The sequence below is a fragment of the Aythya marila genome, assembly GCF_965140915.1.
Source record: "Aythya marila genome assembly, chromosome: 6".
In the NCBI taxonomy this organism is placed as follows: domain Eukaryota; kingdom Metazoa; phylum Chordata; class Aves; order Anseriformes; family Anatidae; genus Aythya; species Aythya marila.
Window position 1 is genome coordinate 22,292,769 of NC_139047.1, and position 14,079 is coordinate 22,306,847.

General features: G+C 39.0%; 1 protein-coding gene across 4 annotated transcripts in view; it reads right to left on the bottom strand.

Moving 5' to 3' along the window:
- The window catches only part of PSMD14 (proteasome 26S subunit, non-ATPase 14), a 45,837-nt gene extending 37,974 nt beyond the window's left edge, over positions 1–7,863 (bottom strand). Inside the window, exons 1-3 of one of the 4 annotated variants that reach the window (XM_082763623.1) lie at positions 7,561–7,863; positions 5,197–5,233; positions 2,774–2,870 (exon numbers count right to left, since the gene is read on the bottom strand). The gene's annotated coding sequence lies outside the window, so the exon portion shown is untranslated. Of the gene's footprint in view, positions 1–2,773; positions 2,871–5,196; positions 5,234–7,031; positions 7,175–7,560 lie in introns of those variants that run through there. The other 3 variants (XM_082763624.1, XM_082763622.1, XM_082763625.1) reach the window with 3 other exon arrangements.
- Positions 7,864–14,079: the final 6,216 nt, after the last annotated feature.

The window sequence follows — 14,079 nt, forward strand, 5'->3', positions numbered from 1 at the left end:
TAAATTGCTATCTATATAATTCACCTTCAGTCACTCAGTATGTCAAAAATATTGGTGGTAATTACAACACAACATCAGACTTCCTGTTAATTAACACCACATATTAATTCAAGAAGCTGTCTTCCATACTAATTAACAGACCTTGTTTTATTGCTTTGGTTTTGGGTTATCCCCATTTCTGAAGATGAGTTCTCTTGTCAAACTTTTCAAAACTTCCCTATCATTCAATTAATTGGGGGAGGTTTTTTTTGCTTGAGAACAGCACCTACATCCAGGAAGTGCTTAAAACTTATTAGATATACAGTCAAGTTTACTCCAATTTGTTCAAAAAGCATCAATAAAAATGTGAAAGTAAGGATTTTAGCATCCTCATTAGTAAGTTCTGCGCTAATTAACTTACAGCTTGTCAGTTATCATCAAAACTACATGTGAAAGACACTGAGCAGATTATGGATCTCTGAATTAGCATCAAAAGCTTTTTTTTTAATGAACTCATTATACTAAAAGAAATACTGTAAAGTAAACATTTAATGTGTATATAGTTAGAACGCTAGTGATAGTACAGTCATTTAATACATTTCCAGTGTTGCATGAGGCACTGCTTTAGTGCAAGATTATTCCAATCAACACAGCTAACTCGTTACTTTCTTGGAGAGAAAAATTGAGGTTTTCTATCTTGTACTTTTTAAAGTACTGATCTCCAGGAATAAATCATGTTAAGGTACCCAACTGAAAAATTAAACAAATGTTCATTAGTCTTCAGTTTATTCACTTTATATTGTTGAAAAACAATACTTAATTCTAGCTACCTAAGTAAGGGCTTTGTCCCAGGTGTAACAGTTCTTTTACTTGCTTACTTGACTTTACACAATAAAATCTGGTAATAAAATAGACAAAAGCTACTGAAAATTCTTATACAGCTGCTTTCAGCAAATCAAGCCTTTCTATTTCCACATCTTACAGAAATTAGTAAATTTTATTAGCTTATTTTAATTATGAAATAGAAAGGACATAGTGAAATACCAGAAACTATCATCTTAACTCTACAAGTCCCAATACAATACAATAAAGCCTGTTCAAGCAATGTAAGAGTGATTAAGAACAGCAAGTAATAGTATTTCCAAAATACACTCATCCTCAAACCAGATGTTACATTACGCATAACAGAATTATACATAATCTCAGGCTGCCATAATGATATCAGATCAAGAACCTAAGTTTAAATTCGCAAAAAATAGCTTATCTTAAAAAATTGGCTTTGCATATGAAAGATGAAGTTCTTGTGTTGAAGGAATGATGATATTCATTTTGTGAAATTAGTTAGTGGTTTTACTGACTAAATACTAGCCGGATTTATATCAGCTTAAGTTTAAAACAAATATATTAAGCTTCTCAGTAACAAATAAAAAGGAACCATTACAATCTACAACAAAACATGATTATTTAACTCTTCAATGATATATAAATATCATCCATTTCAAGCAACATTATCTATGACATATGGATCAATAACACATGCACTATTTGCAAATTTCACTCTACATTTTTAATTGGTGAATTTCACTCACAATTTTAATGCACTACCAAGCTACTAGCTTCATTTGATTCACTTCTTTTATTTTGTAAAACATGTTTCTAACACATGCAAACCTTACAACTGCAGCCTCAGCTACCGGTAAGTAACAAACTTGAAATCATGTTGTAAAATTTCCATGGAAAGGTAAAGCTGTCGTGTAAGCACAGGGTAAATCACTTAGGTGAAACAGCCATGAGCACAAATTAAAGCCATGTATGTCTCATTTTCCAGGGTAGACAACCCTCCATTGAAAGGCAAGATGATTCATCTTTCATGACACTAACAAGGGCTGAGGAGTAGGTAGCTGAGAAGTAGGCTTAAGATACTAAACCTACAATTTTAACCACTCATGACTGTATGCTTATTTTGGGAAATTCTTAGTCCCCACAATGGGTTACCATAAAACACATTGGTAGTTTTTCCTACACTACTGCAACTTCCATAAGCCAATGAGGTGTCTTACTTACCTTCATTTAAGAAATATCAAAAAAAAATATGCCTTTTCACATTTCAGTTTAGCAAGGGATAAGCAATATTTATTATTAGCTCATTAGTATTTTATTTACATCATTTATTCTAGTCTAACCCAAGACTGTAAATGTTTAAGTAGAAATTATGCAAGTACATCATTTATTAATCACTAAAATTGGATTAGACTCATTAGTTACAGAAACTTTTTTATTTGTCAGCTTATCTTCCCAGATTTCAGAAGAACAAGAGTCTCATTTTCTTTCAGAACTGGAGGGATATAACATTTCCAATGTTGCTATCACAGACTAATCACTGAAGGTGTTTAGATTCTCAAGGCAACACCAGAGAGACAATCTCCACAAACCAGTTCTAGATGGAATGCAAATTATTTCGCTAGCTCCACAGCTTGACTCTGGTTAGTTTTGGCAACTAGTATTTTACATTCTTATTTGTAGCTGAAGTTGTTTTAGTAGGTTAGAGTATATTTAGACTTTCATACATATATTTAAACATATTTGTTTACTCTGTGTAAACATCTGAAGATTTTAGGTTAGCCATCCAAATTAAAAACAATTTTGTTTTTTGTCAACCCACTGTGCCCAAATATTATCTCAGCAATAGCTTCAGTTTAAGAAACAATGTTTGTGAAAACAACTTCAGCAAAATTTTAGACCATAACTACAATTAATTTATCAATTAAAACCAAAGCATCTCTGCATTTCTAACCTGGTACTCAGCAAGAGGTGATCGCAGAACAAACTCAGTAGCAACTCCCACTTTCAGGCTATAAAGATGCAATCAGGCTATAAAGATGCAGTCTTTCCTAGAGAAGGAAAAATGAAGGAGACGGAGGGGAAGAAAATAAAATTTAGAAACAGCAACATGTATAATAAGAAATTTTACATTGATTGTGTAAGCCCAAGTATCTGTAACACGGATAGAACTTTAAGTTTCTCAAAAGTAAAAGAAAGCGTAAAGCATTTTAATAACCCCCTTTTTAAGCATAGTAACTTAGTCTTGGACCTATTCCTGCTTTAGCACTAGACATTCTTCAGATAGGAAGTAGAATTTCTGCTCTTTCATTGGTCAGCTAGGATTTTTCAGAAGCCCCAGATTACATACAGATTAAGGCAGGACTTAATTACCTCATGAATAAAATTTTCCTTGAGTATCATCACATCATTCAGGGTCTACCTGAAATGTATTTCTAGTGATTAAGGCATCTTCTAGATAGAAATGGCCTTTCACAGATAGAAGCAGAACAAGAGATCCAGTGGTCAAGCTTTCTGCAACTCACTGCAGTTACACCAATCCAGACTATGCCGTCCAGAAAAAGTATGAACACAGTTTAAATGAACATTTAAATACACAAAAAATTTTAAGTACTCTTGGTATTAAAAGCAGTTTTCCTCACCAATAAAACAATTCTTACTTTTAATACAAAAACAGACAAAATAACCCACAGGAACAAGAGGTTATGTGTAACATCATTAACTTCCTGAAAGTGAAGCCACACTGCATTTTAGGAGTGAAAAAAAAATGACTTCCAACTGCATTTTCATATCACCTTAAGAACTCCACAAACCCTACCATGTGTGTTTCAGCAATTTAAACCCAATCAATAATTTCTAGTGTCACTAGACTGAAACTGTGGTCTGTTGTTACTATTTTAGGAGAATTCTGCCACAGCTGAGATGACCTAAGCACAAAGGTAAACAGCGGCCTGTAGGCACGGGGAGTGTTTTTTACTGTTGTTTCTAGCAGCGTGACTAAATAATCACTGAGGGCGGCAGGTTTGCCTGAATTCAAGTTGAGAAAGGCTGCTTTACATTCAGCTCAGGAGTTAAAAGTTGCATTCTCGTTTCCACAGAGAACACTGCCCACTAATTGCCTCCGCTCAATCACTTACAGTGCAGCGTTTACAACAGATCTGTGAAGTGATCTGCGGCCATGATTTGATAGACATTTTTTTCAATGTCACTGTTAACATAAGGAGCAGTGGGGAAGCTGCTGCTGCTGCTTACCAACTTGATGCTGCTTTCTCAGTACTGCCAGGACAGCCATTTGTGCAGCCTTGCAGTAAACTGATAGGCTAACAAAAATGTTGTTTTTAACCCTGTTCATTTCCCTGATAGGATTCACACTACATCCCAGAAACAGTTGTCTTGGCATAACAGAAAAAGAGGTCTTGGAAGAGCTGACTGCTCTAAAGCTAACCCAGACTACGGAAGAAATTTATGTCGAACCGTTCTTGAAGCTAAAACTGTCCAAAGACGTCTCTGGCTGTCTTCTACTCCTCCCCAAAGTAAATGAGGTCACTTAATGGAGTCCATTCTGAACCTCATCTGAAAGAGGCACCAGGACAAAGGAGGAGGTGTTAACCTTTCTGGGAAGTCAGAGCAGAAAGAACAAGCCGGAGTTTCTCAGTGCTGACAGGCTAGGGTGCAATTCCACTGACAAGTCACAGGAAGAGGCATTAGGTTTCTGCCAGCTTTGCACAAGGAAGGGATCCAGGAGAGCTCCGAAGAGCCAGGCCCACAAGAGGCAGCAGTTGCACCAGCACAGGCTGCAAGAGAACTGCAACCAGCCCAGAAGCCAGCTTCAGTTACAACCCAACCCACTTTTACCCGGCTGCCCACCCAGGGGTCTCACACTCCCTTCGCCACTCCCTATATCAGAGACACAGTTCACCCAGAGCTTGATTTAATGTCAGACTGAAGTGCAACAATACAGCCACTGTTACCAACAGCCAACCCTGCTGTTGGGTCAGGGGAGGCAACAGTCCTGAGGGGCCGGAGTGGAGGACAAACCTGCGGTCACAGCAAGCTCAGCACTGACAGAAGAGTGACATGGAACCACGGCTTGGTAAGCCTCGAACCATCAAATGTAATTACCAAAGACTGTTTTAGAAAAGCAAGCCAAAAAAACTACATTCTTGTATGTAAATCAGGAGCATTTTGGTTCACTGCAGGATTTAAACGACATACATTAATCACTGAAGCTATCAGCAACAACACTGATCTCAAAAAAAAAAAAAAAGTTAAATAGTTTCTCAGCTTATATAAGTCCATGACTGAAACAACTCAGCTAAAAGATCTTGGTCATTGTCTGGTATTTAAAAAGCAAAACGGAACAACAACAAAACAGACCTCTACTATTGCAGTCTTCTCTTTCAATTGTCCTGGCCTGTAAGGGAAAAGTCTGTGGATATTAAGAGTGCACTGGGAGTATACACAAAGCATATTTGAATTGACATAAAAACAGAAATTTTAAAACACCTATGCTTAAGGCTTGTTCATAGCACTATTATTAGATAACTAAGTCACAAAAATTGTCAGATTGGAGTGCTTTGGCTCACCATTTAGTTGTTGAGTATGGTTTTTCTGGTCACTTCATATATGTTGACTTATACACCAACTTTCAATAATGAAAGTATTTTTCCCTAGGCAACGTAGGGCAGAAGTAACATAATGCATTATGCACAATATGTATGCACACATTAGGTATAAACCCACAGTTGCTGTGTATGTGCATGGCATGTTCCAGCCCATATTCTGAAATCAATTTGAACGTCTCAAATTATTGCATCTCTGCATGAGTTTCATGCTACAGCACACTATTTTTTCATCTGTTACTAACAAACCATGGTGTAACCCCCCAGCGTACGAGAATTCTACTGGGCTGACAGCTCAAGTTATAGTCAAAAAAAATAGTATCAAAATCAGCTTCCACAGACATAGATGAAAACTGGCTACCAGGCTGCCCTAATAATGGGAAGAGCACCAGGCTAGGCTCAAGTGACAGGAACTTACTCCACAGTTTGTGCAATCTGTACTCTGTGTGACTTCATGCAAGTCATTTCACCTCCAGTAACTCAGTTTCTCTACCTGTTGCATGGGGACTACAATACTGGAAGTGCATAGACAAAGCTTAAATCTCCTGGTGAGAAGCTCAATATCGCAGACTAACTTTTTTTTTTTTAATTTAAATTTGCTGCTAATTAAGTAGTTTAAGATTTCCAGTGCAAGTGTAACACAAATTCAAGAAACTGCTATGAAGGTAAAATAGTTAATGAACTGTATCTTGCAGAGGAGCACCATTTCACCTAAAAAAGATCAAATAATGCAAATAAAGTCATCAAATATGGACTGAAAGCAAAACTTGAACCAGATCTCATGTGACAGCAGGGGGAGAAAAAAAACTTCCTATGTATTTTGTATGAAAAGTGGAAAAAGAAATCCAAAGAATCTATTACAGATAATCCTCAGCTATTTGTTCATTAAAGCTAAAGCTTAACCATATAATGAACAAGTGGAGTCTCAGTAGTGCAAGTCCAGAGCTACGTGACTATTTAAGTTCCAAGAAGTGCTCAGCTTTGGAGGCTGGTCATTTCTGGACCATATAGACCTGGACCTCACTAAACCTAAGCTGGACTAGAAGGCATGCAGGTTAGGTCCTGTTTTTGCTTTCTGATTTTCAGAAGTACAGCAAACAAATGCATCTAATTCAACTACAATCATTGCTGAGCTGGAGTTACTTAAGTAACCCAGACCCAGACTGACTTCTCTAATGCACCCAAACCAAACTACCAGGTAAGAGAAGATTCCTTAACAAGTCACACCACCACACAAAGCCCCAGAATGAGCTTTTTAACTTTATGCTGCATGTACATCGTGAGCTCCCCTGAACTCCACCACAGGGACAGCAGACACACCACTGCTCTGGTGCACTTCCTCCCTACCACGCAGTTTTTCTATCATTCAAGGTATCCAAACTGCCAGTCCTTTCCCACCAGCCTAGATGCTGTGTTACCCCAGATGAGAGGAAGTAATTGCAGCTTCTACAGACCTTTTCCTTGCTTCCTAACAGCCGCTCACCGACCGCGCTCCTCTCAGGAGAAGCTTCTTACCAGTGCGCTCCCTGCTTTGAGGCAGGCGGCTCGTCTTGCACTCATGGGGGGGGGGGGTGTAAGAGCAATACAAACCTTTAAGACTTTTCAGCTCATCTAGTACCCTTTCAGCTATATATAATTTTCGAATACAATTCCGTAAAAAAATAAAAAAGAAAAGGAAACCGAGCGTCTCCGCCGGGCGCTGTTGTTCCCGGGGCCGCCCAGGCCGTGCCGGAAGCAAGCAGCCGCCTGGGTGCCGACATCTGCGCACTGCCGGGGCCGCCAGCTGTTTACAGCCTGGCTCCGCCGCCCAACTTGGTTCCCTCTCCGCCGGGCCTGCCGCTCACGGCCCCTTTCCCCCTGCAGCCCCCTTCCCTTTCTCACCCCCCCCCCCAGCTGGCCGCCCCCTGCCCCCCACCCCGTCCAAGCCCCGCCGAGGCGGCGCCGCGCGGCCGTGAGCCCCGAGGCCCGGCTCGGCCTCGCCACCGCGCCGCGGCCCCCCCGGGCCCCGCTCGCTCGCCAAGGCCCGGCCTTCCCCCACGGACCCCTCCCCGGTCCGCAGAGCCCCCCCCGGTCCGCCGATGCCGGCCTCGGCGCGGGGACGGCCCCGCCGGGCCCTCACCTGTGCGCGGGGCCGGGCCGGGCGGCGGTGAATCAGCCGGATCTCATTCAAAGCCCGGCCGCCCAGGCCTGCCGCCGAGCGCTTCCCGGTTCAAAGGGCACACGGCGGGGCCTTCCGGGCCCGGAACCGGGCGGGCGGGGAGGGGAAAACATTAAAAAAAGAAAAAAAAAAGGAGGAAGGGGAGGCGGTTGCCATGGCAACGCGGCCCGCCTGGCAACGGCGCGTGCCGCCGGCGGGGCCGCGCGCAGTGCACGTGCCCACGGGCGGGTGCGACCGTTACAGCCGTTAGGGCCGTTAGGGCGTGCCGCCGGCTCGCGGCCCCGGCCGTCGGGAGTGAGGGCGAGCTTCGAGGCTACGGGGCAGCGAGGGAGGGCCCGGGAGGCCCCTCAGGCAGCGGGGAGCCGCAGCGGCACCCGCGGTGCTCGTGCTCCCACACGCCCCCGCCTGTCACAAGGGCACCTGGAGCCCGTGAGGAACGCGGCCTTTAAGTGGCGCTAACTGGAATCTGATCTGAAACTGACTGGAATCTGGTCTGAAACCGACTGGAATCTGGTCTGAGGTGCTGAAACTGCTTTGTTGTGAAGTCCCGCGCCTTCAGTTTGGCCGTAGCGCAGGGTCACGTCGTGGCTGCATGACCCCTGTGCTTCATAACTACCCAGTATAATGGCCGAGGAACTAAAGGGTGTGTCAAGTTGATAAAAGAATGATGAATTGCAACAGTACCACATGTAATCACCTCAAAAGTGGTGTTAAAGGAATTAAGAGGATTTAGAGAAGAGTAATATGCTGGTCAAATGTATGAAAAACCACAGCAGCAGAAATGGGAAAGAGTGGTAATTTTTACCACACAAAGAAGACAAATAGGACATAAGATAAAAGCATGCGTAGTGATGAATAATGCAGAGAAAGCCAACTGGATTTTTCTATTACACTTATGTTACACAGCACCAAAAATAAATAAAATAAAAGAGGAGAACATGAGACTGAGGAAATAATTTTTCAAACGCTATGTGACTGTTCTGGAACTGAGTGCCTCAAAAACTTTTTATGGCAGAAACAATAGAGGTATATATATATAGTGCATATATATCTAGTTACCAAAAAGGTTTCCATAATGAATGTCCAAGACCGGCATTACAATTTGATTTTGAGAGCTCCTTCAAGGTCTGACAATGTGACATTAGAAGATGATCACCTATGCTCACAAACAACTACTTGAAGTAAGTGGAAATATATAGTGTTGTAAATTGCACTGACATGACCATAGCCACATACAATCACCCCTTCCAGGACACACTAGCAATCTTGGAAGTCGTCGTTTTTTTATACTGTGATGAGTAAAATGAATCAAAAAAAGAGGGAAACTCAACGTGATACATACTGCATTTTAAGAGGGGTAACTTCTGAAAAACCATATTCCCATAATTGTCTCCCCTATGTCTTTTCAGATCTTTACTAGGCTGAGAGAACTGCTAGAGCTAATTCTCAGAAGATTCTTAAAATGATAAAGAATTGAAATTTAGTTTATATGATGACTGTCATTTCTATTTCATATTATTAAGGCAAAACCTATTAGTGCATTTTATCACTGGAACAGCCATATTATTCAGGAAAAAAAAAAAAAAAGTGTGTGTGTATATATCAGTGTATGTTTGTCTCATACAAAAGAAAATTTGAACCCTGCTTCAAAGTGGCAGTTATATTCTATCTTATTTAACCTGGCTAAACTTGAGCTGTGATAGTCTTGTTAATAATATTGTGAGACATTTGAGTATTTTAATGTTCTCTGTTCTAAAAAAAAATAATACATTAATAAGGTAAAGTACGAATTAATTGAACTGAAATGCATTATAAATTTTCTTATTTTGTACTGTGTTTTTGAGAGTAATTCTTTTATTCCTTTCTGGTCACTGGAATTCTGATGCCTTAATGAGAAATACTCATTTTTAATTTTTACTCTTCAATCTTATGTCTTTTTGGAACTCATCAGTTCTGGAGAAAAAAAAAAGTCTTTATGAAAATGTAGCATTCTCCTGAGATAATGTGTATGACAAGAAAAAGCAACATAGGTAGATTTTTGTAATTTATCTGTATCCACTGACTTTGACAAGCTGTGTCATTTAAGACCATCTGAAGATTCGGGCCTTCTAAATACAAAGTGAAACAGACTTTCATTGTTATTCCTAATTACATTTCAAGTCATACTATTGACTTTTTTAATATATACATTTATTGAAATTTTATAAATAATATAGTTACAGAAGAAGAAAAAAGAAGAAAATAGGAGAAATATTTACATTAGAAAGTATAGTGAATTAATTGGATACATAGAGCAAGTATCATAGTTGGTACTTACAACAGATGGTATTTTATATTTTGATATAAAAAAGATATATTCTTAATCGTATATGTCAAAGAAAAGAGACCATATGTTGTTAAACACTTCCAAATTGTTATTTAATCTGAAGGGCACTCTCTTGCATGCTACTAAATCCCTCATTGTTTTTGTCTACCCAGCATTAATCCACAGAATATTTTTATTTATTATTTTGCTGTAATGAAGCGCTGAATTAAAATGTTCAAGATTTGTTCTTTTTTTTTATTATTATTACTTAAATGGCTTTTGAAAATCATGAAAACATATTTTGATTGAACCCTTACATTCTTCCAGTTTTCTTCATACTGAATTTTCCTTGTTTGTAGCAAAGTGATCAACAGGAATCAGGCTTGCTAAGGGATCAAACTATTTTTTCCTAACTTCCTGTTTAGCTTAAATGTGATTTTCCCACAAGTCTGTTTATGATTTACTTAAAGCAGCAATAATTATGCAGCTCTGTAATTAATGAGCTTAATTTTACAGATCTGAGTGATGAAATTGAAGAGTTGTCTACAGAACGTAAGGAATACACTGAGAGATTGGCCGCTGTTTTCTTGCAAATCATGTACATAAACAAACAGAACACTACTTGTGCTAGGACAGGAGGAAGTGTCCAGGACTTTATTATGATAATATATATATATTTTTTTTTAAAAATGTGGAAGTCTGGGATTAGAATATAATGTGTATGGTAGGATCAGATGCCATGTTAGAGTTGTGGACAACCACATCTACATTTAAGCGTATAAACCAGCACAGGGAATGCATGTACACTGAGGTGTACAAGAGCTGACTTCATCCTTGTAAGGGAATAACAGAGTCGGAAGCAGCACACTTGTCTGTATGGTTTGTTTGTTTAGCTTTGAACTATGTTTGGTAGTCAAACATTGAAAAAATAATAGAGGAATGGTAGTTTTTTAAACTGCAGCCTTTTACCCTGGACTGAAGCTCTGTATGTAAGGACTTGGCAGACCTGTATACAGGGAAATGGTTTCTTCTGTCATACTTGGCGAGCACTCAAAGTGCTTAGGATGACCTCTGTGACATCCACAACAGCTTGTGAAATGCCTGCACAATTCTTTGCTGCATACAGACTAATAAGTGGCCTTGTCACAATTAATAAAATTTTACAAGAATATGGGTTAAAGACAGTAAATAAGAGTGAGATTACTTTCTTCAGCATTCTCAGCATTTCACAATCAGCTGCAGAAGGCTTTTAGAGGTTTGAAAGAGGATTCATTAATCATGAAGCATATGATTAATGAAAACCTGCAATCAAAACTATTTTCATCTCTCCCAGAACATAGACCTGCCCATTAAATCATGACAAGTATAAACCCAGCATCATTTGGGGTGAGAAGAATGGTAGCAAGGTATTTGGATATAATCCATCCCAATTTAGAAGGTAAGGAATATTAAGAAAGCAAACATTTCCTACTGTGTGCCATAAATCCCCCCCAAAAATGGAGCCAAAGGGTGCTGTTTATATTGAAAGTTTCAGTATTCACCAGTCAGTACATATTTCATATGCAGTCCTACAGGAAACTGGACTTTTGTCTTTTTATGTCTATTTAAAGTGATGGCTGAGTTGTGAGAACTATCTACAAACCATCTGGAGAAGATAAGGCCAAGAAAAAATCAGTCTTGCTGGAAATGCTTGTGTTGGGGGTGTCTATGGAAAATTTTTATGAGGCAACAGAGGAGTGGGTTTGTGTCCCTGGCAATTGCAAAGGTGCTACTCTGTGAGAGACAGATTATTTAAATAACTGTAGAAGACTGTAAATTGAAGACTGAAAATTAAGAGAAAGGTGGTATGTAAAGTGGACATACTGTGTTGTTTTTCTGGATTGCTGTGGGATGGAACAATGTTCAACCCATTTCTTATTTTTTTTTCTTTATTCAGTGGGAGTTTTTCCACTTGTTTGTGACACAATAAAAATACATTTTATATTTCCTTTAGTACTTAAGACATCCTTGTAGTTGAACTGAAACATTCCTTTACAAAATGCTATGTAACTGGCACAATGCTTTTTACCAGTTGCAGGTAGCAAGAGCTCAGAAATTGACTATTTCTGTCACTTTGGTGGCTATGTCTGTGTTAGGAAGTAGCACAGACTGGTAGGAACAAATTGGGAGGCCTAAACAGGCAACACAATGTTTTTGTCAGATCCCCCACCCCTTTGGATAGCTCCAGTATAGGCAATGAATTGAATGAGTATTTGCAGCTGAAGCATGTTAGGCATGTTCCTGCTCTGCATTTTGTCATATAAAAGAATTCAGTTCCAGTGAGCTAAAAGCATGGGGCAAACCAAAGCCCCCAAGTGGGGGTAACAGAGAGTTTTGCTTTAAAAGCATGCTCCTTATCTAAACTTAAACATGCATCATTGAGATGCATGTCATCTTTTTTTTTTTTATCTTTTTTTTTTTTTTTTCTTTGTGGCAAAACTTAACCCACAGTATGAAAAGAAAACGTCAGAAAGCTGGAGAAGAGTGAAATGAGATTGAAGAAGGTGAGGTCCTCCACATTACTACTCATGGCATGCCCAAAGCACTGCGTATATACAATATGTTCTATGGAGAGCCTGAGGGACCTGTAAACTGCTAGATAAAACCCATTCAGTGAATATTTTGATCCTCACAAGAATGTCACTTGGGAAAGGCACATTTTTTACAAGGAACCAGCTGCCAGATGAGACCATTGACCATTGTTAAGATCTTTAAAATAAAGCCAAGTAATGTGAATTGGAGCAGTTAACAGATGGATGAATTACTTGTGATATAAGTGATAACCAAGTCAAAGCAAGGTGAGAAAAGGACTTGACATTGCAAAGAACAGCGGATATTTGCAGGGCTAGTAAAGACTGCTTCCCAAATAAAAGTGTTAGCTAGTGGTGAAGGAACCGGAGTGCATCTAATTAAAAATGCATACCAAAGCATAAAGAGAAAATACAAGGGTAAACAAATGGCAGAGACCAGACTTGTTTTCAATAAATGTAAAATCAATCACAACATGGTGAAAAGGTCCCGCACAAGAGGTTCAGTGTCCTGTATACAATGAAAGCAGCCATTTTGCAGAAAATAGATTGCTCTCAACTCAACTTGTGAAGATACGCTACGGAAAAGCTGTTCAAGATTGTGCTGCTGGAAAACATAACAATGGTGACACCAGTGAAAGTAGCTATAATGCTTTTTAAAGGGATGGTAGGGATGGTACTGTTCTATAAAAATAGATTTTCTACTCAGCCAGAACTTTTTCCTTTGAAACTGCATCACAAACAGGGATGCAATTTATAGATTTTGGAAATTATCTGATGACAAAAAAGTAATAAAGAATTTTTACATAGATTCACTCCAGAGTGCTCTCTGTAAATTAATTAAATCTGTGGAGATTGCACTAATAATCACAGTGATACAGCAGAGAATGAGGTAGTTGCGGAGTCTTAATGCCTGAGGTTTTGTTTGTGATTTACATTTTTATTTAGGAAGTGAATGAACACGTGCTTTTTATTTAAATATTAATTGGATCAAAATAAACTAACTTATACATGAAACTCTTGATTCCCTAATAGTTTTAATCTTCAGAGTTATGCAAGTTATTGATGAGATGATGTTAATCTTTTCTCTTTAGGATGGTTTCAGTTAACTTGCAGTACACTGAGATATACCCAATGGCATTTTTCCTCATTTGTTGCCCTGGCTCTTTCTTCTTTGTCCTCTTTATGGGACCTCTTTATTGTGTTTGGAAATTTTCTGAGAAAATGAAAATTATGAATAGCTAGCTAGATAAATACCAGTATTTTTCCTTCTTATTTCATTTAGCAAATTGTGATTTTATTGATTAAACGTATACATCACACCTCAGCCAGTTCATCTTTTTGTAGTTTCAGTCACCCGCAGAAGGAAAAGGTAAATAACACTATCGTTTCTTGACTAAGCACAATTTGTACTGTTGTCATCATGTCTTTGATGTGTCAATCATAATAAATACACTAGAAGTATGTAGAAAGGGCTTGTTTCATTCTTTCTTGTCATACCTGAATTGGCAGAAATAATATTTTTAGGATTTTATTTTGCCGATTAGGCAAACTCCTTACAAGCATTGTTAGAAATGTAATTAGGATAGGCAGATTACTTTACAACTG